The sequence below is a fragment of the Capricornis sumatraensis genome, chromosome 4 (genome assembly GCF_032405125.1).
Source record: "Capricornis sumatraensis isolate serow.1 chromosome 4, serow.2, whole genome shotgun sequence".
Lineage (NCBI taxonomy): Eukaryota > Metazoa > Chordata > Mammalia > Artiodactyla > Bovidae > Capricornis > Capricornis sumatraensis.
The window spans coordinates 104,490,971-104,500,045 of record NC_091072.1 but is presented as its reverse complement, the minus strand read 5'-3'; positions in this window follow the sequence as shown (position 1 = coordinate 104,500,045).

Sequence of the window (9,075 nt, the reverse complement as noted above, 5' to 3'; positions counted from 1 at the left end):
GACACGACTGAAGCGACTTAGCAGCAGCAGCAGCAGCAACCTTTATTTCACTATTTTGTTCTATTTTTCTGGCAAAAAATTTAGCTATTTCAGCTCTCTTTTGGTTACTGTTTTCATGGAATATCTTTATCCTTTTACTTTCAATCTTAGTATCTAAAATAAGCCTATTATAAACAGCACATAGATGGACCATATTTTAAAATCCATTCTGCCAACCTCTGCCTTTCCATTGAAGAGTTTAGTCTATTTACATTTAATGTAGCTTCCTTTGTAGCTCAGCTGGTAAAGAATCTGTCTGCAATGCAGGAGACCCCGGTTCGTTTTGTAGGTCAGAAAGAGTCACTGGAGAAGGGATAAGGCTACCCACTCCGGTATTGGGCTTCCTTGGAGTTCAGTCAGTAAAGAATCTGCCTGCAGTACAGGAGACCTGGATTTGATCCCTGGGTCAGGAAGATACCCTGGAGAAGGAAATGGCAACCCACTCCATTCTTGCCTGGAGAATCCCGTGGACAGAGGAGCCTGGCAGGCTACAGTCCATGGGGTTCTAAGAGTTGTATATGACTTAGAGACTAAACCACCACTGATAAGGAAGGATTTCTTCTGTTTAGCTACTTTTTTCTATATATCTTTGTCTCTTGTTCCTTCATTCCTCTGTTATTGCCCTGTTTTACACTTCCTTGATTTTTTTTGTAGTTGATTTTCTTACTCTTTTCCTTTTTCCCTGTCCTGTGATATTTCTAAAAGTAATTTTTAAATTTTTGGTTGTGCAGGGTCTTCTCTGATGTGCTTGGGCCACTCTCTGGTCGCAGCGCACAGGTTTCTCATCCTGGTGGCTTCTCTTGCTGCATAGCGTGGGCTGTAGAGCGTGTAGGCTGCAGTAGCTGTGCATGGGCTTAGTTGCTCCACAGCATGTGAGATCTTCCTGCAACAGGGATTGAGTCAGTGTCCCCTGCGTTGCAAGGCAGATTCTTAACCACAGGGACACCAGGGAAGCCCTCGGTAATATTTTTAAGTTAATTTCTTAATGGGTACTTGGAAACTAGAATTAACTTCTAATAACCTACCTTGAGTAATACCAGCTTAACCTCAATAGTATATAAACACTCTGATATGTATAAATATATATTTATAAATAGTATATTAACTTCCCTGTCTGTATATTATTGTCACAGATTACCTCTTTATACATTGTGTGCCCATTAGGTTTATGTTTACCATTTTTGTAAGTGTGTGTGTGTGTGCATTGTCCTTTAAATCATATAGGAAAGAGTGGGGGGAAGTGAAGCTACAAACCAAAAGTACAATGATACTACCTTTTATAACTACACATACTTAACCTCTACTGGTAGTTTTTAGTTTTTATGGCTTTGAGTTACCATCGAATGTCCTTTCATTTCAACCTACAACTCTCCCATTAGCATTTCTTATAGGGCAGATCTACTAATAATGAACCTCTTAAGCTTTTATCTGAAATGTCTATTGATCTTTCATTCTTGAAGAATAGTTTGCCAAATTAGAATTCTTGGTTGACCAATTGTTTTTTTTTTTTTTTTTCTTTTTCAGACTTTAAATACATTATTCTCAGTGCCAGCTGATCTTCATGTATTTTCACATGCGACATCAATTGTTAATCTTATTGAGGGTTCCTTTGTTTGTGTCAAGTTGCTTCTCTCCAGGTGCTTTCAATTTTTTTTTTTATTTTTGTTTTTGAGTTTTGACACTTTGAATATAATGTGTTGCAGTGTGGATCTCTTTGAGTTTATCCTTCTTGGAGTTTGTTGAGATTCTTGGATGTATATGTTCATGTTTTTCATCAGACTAGGGAACTTTCACTCTTTATTTCCTCACTTTTTTTTTTTAACCCTCTGCTCTTTCTCTTCTCTCCTGTGACTGGTTTTGTGGCTCTGCTTGATGATGTTCTATAGGTCCCTCAGGCTCTATTCATTTTTCTTCTTTTTTCTTTCTGTTCCTCAGACTAGTAAGTTTTACTTTCTTTCAAGTTCACTAATCTTTTCTTCTGTCTACTTAAGTCTCTCGTGAATTTTTCAGTTACTGTACTCTTAGCTCTAGAATCTACATTGTGCCGTGCTAAGTTGCTTCAGTTGTGTCCAACTCTTTGCGACCCCGTGGACTATAGCCTACCAGGCTTCTCTGTCCATGGAATTCTCCAGGCAAGAATACTGGAGTGGGTTGACATGCCCTTCTCCAGGGGGATCTTCCTGACCATCAAACCCACATCTCTTAAGTCTCCTGCATTGGCAGGCAGGTTCTTTACCACTAGTGCCATCTGGGAACCCAGAATTTTATCATTGGTTCCTTTATAATATCTGTCTCTTTATTAATACTATCTTTCCATACATTGTTTTCTTGGTTTCCTTTAGTTCTTTGTTCTTAGCTTCCTTTAACTAGGAGCATATTTAGGGCAGTTTACTTAATACCTTTGGCTATTACAAATTCTGGTCTTCCTCAAGGTTTCTGTGAAATGCTTTTTTTCTTATAAATGGGCCATGCTTTCTTCTTGTTTGTGTGCTGTGTGATTTTTGTTGAGATCTGGACATTGTACTATAATGTGGTAATTGTAAATGAGATACTCCTACACCATGGCTGTGGGTGTTTCTTGGCTGTTGAGGTCTGCTCCCATCCATTTGTGACTTTGCCAAATTATTTTTGCAAATGTGTATTCCTGTGTGTGGTCACTGAAGTTTCTGTTCCATTACCTTTGCAGTCAGGTAGTGACCTGATGAAGATCTTCTTTAATACTTGGCTCAAGCAATAACGAAAAAAAACATTGCTGTCTTTTTAAACCTCCCAACAGATGCTGGTGTAGGCGCACCTGGCAGTCCAAAAGGGTCTTAAGCGTGTCTACATCTGTGTCAGTCTGCCAAGGAGTTTGCCAGACTGACCAAAATCTGCAGCCTCCATTTTTTGTGTGTCAAAGGTCCCCACTGTCTTCCCTGGCACCAGCCAGCTGCTCTAGAAATGCAGGTTGCATTGCAGCCATCTCTGTCGTTGGAACCAGGCTGAGGAGTGAGCGGTGTTGACTGGTTGGCACATGTGGTTCTCCTGTCAGGATCAGAAGCTTGTCCCTTTAGCACGCACTCCCCTGGTGGTTACTTGGGTTCAGTCAAGTGACAGAGGTCTGAGATCGTTGGTTCTGGTCCTTTTCTCACTTTGCTGGTTGGTTTTGCTGGGGTGGGGTGGGAGCAACCCCAAGAGCTTCCTGCAATGATATTTTGCATCTGAAGTGTCACAGTATTATATTGTCCCTCTAATGTGTGTTTGTGAGTAGACAAAAGTCTTTGGTAGGTGTGTTTTTCTTTTTTTCCTGGTTTGTGTGTTTGACTGCTCATACTTTCAAATGAAAAGACTCAGTCTCATATTTGAACACATAAAAGATTAAGATACTTAAGTGGTGGAAAAAACCCACAGGCATGACTGAAATTTTATTTCAGTGCTCTGTCAATCTTTTGTACAAAACTTTGTGTTTTATACAAATAAGAAATTTTTGTATCTAGTGAAAAAACTTCATTTTTAGTTATTCCTCTAAGTATAGCTAGCCCAAGTGTCCCAGAAAGTGGTAGATATTTATTGTGATTTAATTATTGAGGAAAAACTATTAGAAAATTTGCTTACTGTCCACTCAGTGAATTTATTTCATTTACATGTTTAATATAAAACCACAGTGACTGAAGAAAATGTTATAAAGAAGTAAATAAAGCTCTCTTTGAGAAGTCATATTAACTACTAGATATTTTGGAAAGGTTGACAACAGCAGGGCTAAGTGAAAAAGTATTAGTTTGTCACTTCAATTTTGCATTAAAATTTTTTTTAAACAAATTTTATTTTTTGGCCTCACTGTGTGCCATATAGGATCCTAGTTCCCTGACCAGGGATCAAACCCATTCCCCCTGCCTTGGAAGCAGAGTCGTAGCCACTGGACTACCGTGGAAGTCCCTCAGTCTTGGATTTTAATCCAAACTTTAAAATGCTTAATTTGTTCTGCATGTAAATTTAGCTTCTTTACCTAAAAGAAAGTCATAGCATTTTAAAAAACAATTTTTAGCTTTTTCCTTGACTTGAACTACAGTTATTAGTAAGAAATTGTTTTAAGAATATTTCAAAGATATAAGCAGAGAATTGCCTCTCAAATCTTTTAATTAGGAAAAGTTTGGTTTAAAAGGTAAATTTGAGTACAAATTCTTTTTTTATTGGAAATACCAAAAGGGCCACAAAATGACAGCATTTTTATGGGTAAATACTCATAGTGAAGGACCTAGTTGTGAGTTTTTATAGCTTTATACAGCTTAAAAACAGTAGCAACAGTAAAAAAGAAAGAAGTGGTTTCCCATTCCTATGGCAAAACTCAGTTGGTATTCCAGAATGGTTATCTGCATATTCTGTAAGTAAATGGAATATGGGCCTACCTCAAAGTTACTGTAGATTTGGTCCCAGACACTGCATTAAAGTGAGCCACACAGATTTTTTTTCCCCCAGTGTATATAAAACTTATATTTACCCTATACTATAGTCTTGTAAGTGTGCAATAGCATTATGTCTAAAAAATGAGTATGTACACCATAATTTAAAAGTACTGCTAAAAAATGCTGTTAACCTGAGCCTTCAGTGAATTGTAATCTTTTTGCTGGAGGATGTCTGTTGACTGATGAGGGTTGTGGTTCCTAAAGGTTTGGGTGGCTGTGGCAAGTTTTTACTGTAACAACTGATGTGTCATGCCGGGGTCCAGCCCCGGTGGATCCAGGGAATTCGAAGCGGGGACGGCGTTGGCGAGGAAAAAACATTTATTTATTAATATAAGATTAGATTAGGAAGAAATAGTGTAGTAGGAAAATTAAGTGGAGAAAAGAGGCTGAATAACTTGGTTTACGTGGAAAGCCAATAAAGTTCCAGACAAGGAGCTTGCACCATCTATGTTAGTCCATTTGAATATTGGAGAGTGCCCTGCCTTGGGCTCTCTCTCTTATGGATCTTAGAAGCCGGGACAAGTAACTAGACATGGCGAGCCTCCACGCCCCAGATGGGAATTCAGCCTGAAATTAGAGTAAAGAGGAGACATGGGGGAAACCAGTCCTTCCAATGACTGGCCCGGCCTCTGTTGTCTAGAAAGGCCTTTTATACCTTTTTGATTGTACATAGAGATCAATGGGTAATACGAAGTTATGCAGCATTAGCAGCCCAGACTCTTATCAAAACCAGGCTTTTCTCTCTGCATACCTAATTTTATACACAAGCCTTAGGTGATTTACATCATCTTCTGGCCAAAAGGGCCAATTAACATTTTACAGCCTTTTTTCTGATAAGGGTTTGTCAACCAGAAGACTTATTTGTGGTGTTCTTCTCAAAGTCTGGTGCCACTCTCAGAAAACACTAAATAAAGTTACATTCTTACATAGCAAAGATACAGCAATTTATAACAAGTAAAAGGTGCACAGTGATTTATAACAAAGGAAAGTAATTAACTCAAAAGTCTAGTGTTGCTAACATCAGAACTATTATATATGTTTTTCCATATGCCGTTTACATTGATTAACATCCTCCCAGGTGCCTAAAAGATAAAGAATATGGAGGTCTGGCAGCAATCATTGAGTCAACAGTGAAAACCCATCACCAATATGATTTTTAGCTCTTTAGAAAAGGCTCTGTATCTTTAAGATGCTTTAAGCTTTGTGCTTCTTGCGGTTGGGGGGCTGTAAGCAATTCACAAGCTTTAAGAGGTCCAGGGGAACCTGTTAGGCAAGCTAGAGAGTTATCAGAGGGGGTTTAAATGAAACATCCCTTTCAAATGCAGAAGACTAAAGCCCTGAGTTAACTTTTTCCAGAGAGTGTCAGAAAAGTAGAAAAATACAATAAGGCAGGCAGATTCTTATTTTTTTGGGTACATGCTCAGGAAATACCAGGGGGAAAACCTGAGGTCTGATTAGCCTTGCCATCAGAGCTCTTCTGCATGACCTTGTCACGGGTGGGATTCCTCACGCTGGCTCCCAGCAGTATCAATTGATTCTTCCTTTCATGACCGATTTCTCCATAGAATACAATGCTGTATGATAGCATTATTCCCACAGTAGAACTTCTTTCAAGATTGAACTCAGTCCTCTCAGACTCTTCTGCTCTTTTATCAACTAAGTTTATGTGGTATTCAAAATCATTTGTTGTTATTTCAACAATCTTCATAGCATCTTCGCCAGGAGAAGATTTCTCTGAAGACCACTTTCTTTGCTCATCTTTAAGAAGGAGCTCCTCAACCGTTAAATCTTTTTATCGTGAGATTGCAGCAGTTCAGTCATATCTTTAGATTCCATTTTAATCCTACTTCTCTGCTATTTCTATCAAATCTGCAGTTTCTTCCTCCACTGAAGTCTTCGACCTCCTCAGAGTCATCCATGAAGATTGGAATCAAATTCTGCCAGACCTCCTGTTAATATCTTGCCTTCTTCATGAATCAAGAATGTCTTTAATGATATCTGGAATGATGAATCCTTTCCTGAAGGTTTTAAATTTATTTTTTCTAGATCCATCAGGGGAATCACTGTGTATAGCAGCTGTAGCTGTATTAAATATATTTAAGACATGAAAATCAAAATTACTCCTTGATCCATGGGCTGCAGAGTGGACGTTGTGTTAGCAGTCACGAAACATTCATCTCATTGTACATCTCCATTAGAGCTCTTGGGTGACCAGATGCATTGTCAGTGAGTAGTAATATGCTGCTGCTAAGTCGCTTCAGTCATGTACGACTCTGTGTGACCCCACAGACGGCAGCCCACCAGGCTCCCCCATCCCTGCATCCTCCAGGCAAGAACACTGGAGTGGGTTGCCATTTCCTTCTCCAGTGCATGAAAGTGAAAAGTGAAGTTGCTCAGTCGTGTCTGACTCTTTGCGACCCCATGGACTGCAGCCCACCAGGCTCTTCCGTCCGTGGGATTTCCATGGAGTGGGGTGCCATCGCCTTCTCCGGTGGTAATATGAAAGGAATTTTTTCTAAGCAGTAGGTCTCAAGAAGAGTAGGCTTAAAATACTCAGGAAACCTGTTGTAAACAGATGTGTTGTCATCCAGACTTTGTTGTTCCTTTTACAGAGCACATGCAGAGTAGTTTTGCATAATTCTTAAGGTCTCTAGGATTTTGGACTGGTAAATGAGCATTGATTTCAGCTTTAAGTCACCAGCTGTGCTAGCCCCTAACAAGAGGGTCAGCCTGTTCTTAGAAACTTTGAGGCCAGGCATTGATTTCTCCTCCAGTGAAAATCCTAGATGGCATCTTCCTCCAGTAGAATGCTGTTCTGTCTACATTGAAAATCTGTTGTGTAGTGTGGCCACCTTCATTAATTATCTTAACTAGATATTCTAAATAACTTGCTACAGCTTCTGCAGCAATACTTGCTGCTTTACCTTGCACCTTTCTGGAGATAGCATCTTTTCTTAAACTTCATGAACCAGCCTTTGCTAGAACTTTTCTACAGCTTCCTTACCTTCTTTCATCTTTATAGAATTAGAGAGAGTTAGGGCCTTGCTGTGGAGAAGGCAATGGCACCCCACTCCAGTACTCTTGCCTGGAAAATCCCATGGATGGAGGAGTCTGGTGGGGTACAGTCCATGGGGTCGCACAGAGTCAGACACAACTGAGCGACTTCACTTTCGCTTTTCACTTTCATACACTGGAGAAGGAAATGGCAACCCACTCCAGTGTTCTTGGCTGGAGAATCCCAGGGACGGGGAGCCTGGTGGGCTGCCGTCTGTGGGGTCACACAGAGTCGGACACGACTGCAGCAACTTAGCAGCAGCAGCAGCAGGGCCTTGCTGTGATCTAGGCTTTAGCTTAAGAGAATGTGGCTGGCTTGATCTTCCATCCAGCCTACTAAAACTTTCTCCATATCAGAAGTAAGGCTGTTTTGATTTCCTTTTTTTTTCTTCTTACTATGTATGTTTACTGAAGTATAGTTGACTTACAATATTTCAAGTGTACAGCAAGGTGATTTCAGTTATACACATATATTATTTTTGAGATTATTTTTCATTATAGGTTATTATAAGACATTGACTATAGTTCCCTGTGCTGTACAATAAACCTTTGTTGCTTGTTGCATATTTATTTTTTTTTAAATTAGAAATCTAGCATTCCATTCATACTAAGTCAAGAAGAAATCAAAATGTCATAAATTTTTCAGTTAGGCAAAAATTCATACATTTTTAAAGACATATATATATATCAGCAGAGACATTACTTTGCCAACAGAGGTCCATCTAGTCAAGGATATGGTTTTTCCTGTGGTCATGTATGGATGTGAGAGTTGAACTGTGAAGAAAGCTGAGCACTGAAGAATTGATGCTTTTGAACTGTGGTGTTGGAGAAGACTCTTGAGAGTCCCTTGGGCTGCAAGGAGATCCAACCAGTCCATTCTAAAGGGGATCGGTCCTGGGCGTTCTTTGAAGCTGAAACTCTAGTACTTGGACCACCTCATGTGAAGAGTTGACTCATTGGAAAAGACTGATGCTGGGAGGGATTGGGGGCAGGAGAAGGGGATGACAGAGGATGAGATGGCTGAATGGCATCACCGACTCAATGGACGTGAGTCTGAGTGAACTCCGGGAGTTGGTGATGGACAGGGAGGCCTGGCGTGCTGCAATTCATGGGGTTGCAAAGAGTCGGACATGACTGAGCGACTGAACTAACTAAATAATTACAATAATACATCAAAAATCACTGATCACAGGTTACTACAACAAATATACTACCAATGAAAAAGTTTGAAATATTGTGAGAATTACCAAAATGGGACACAGAGACACAAAGTGAGCAAATTCCATTGGAAAATGGTACCAGTAGACTTGCAGGTTGCCGCAAACCTTCCATTAATGTAAAAACAAAACAAAACCCACATTATCTGTTGTGCAGTGAAACAGAGTGCAATGAAAGAAGGTATGCCTGTAGTTATATTTTCAGGATTTAAAAGAAAAAAATAACCTGAAGAGTTTTCTTAATTGTACAGCAGGCAATCCCAGATCAAATTTAGACTCCGGTGATAAAGTAAGCCAACACATTACATATTTTAAGCACTTGT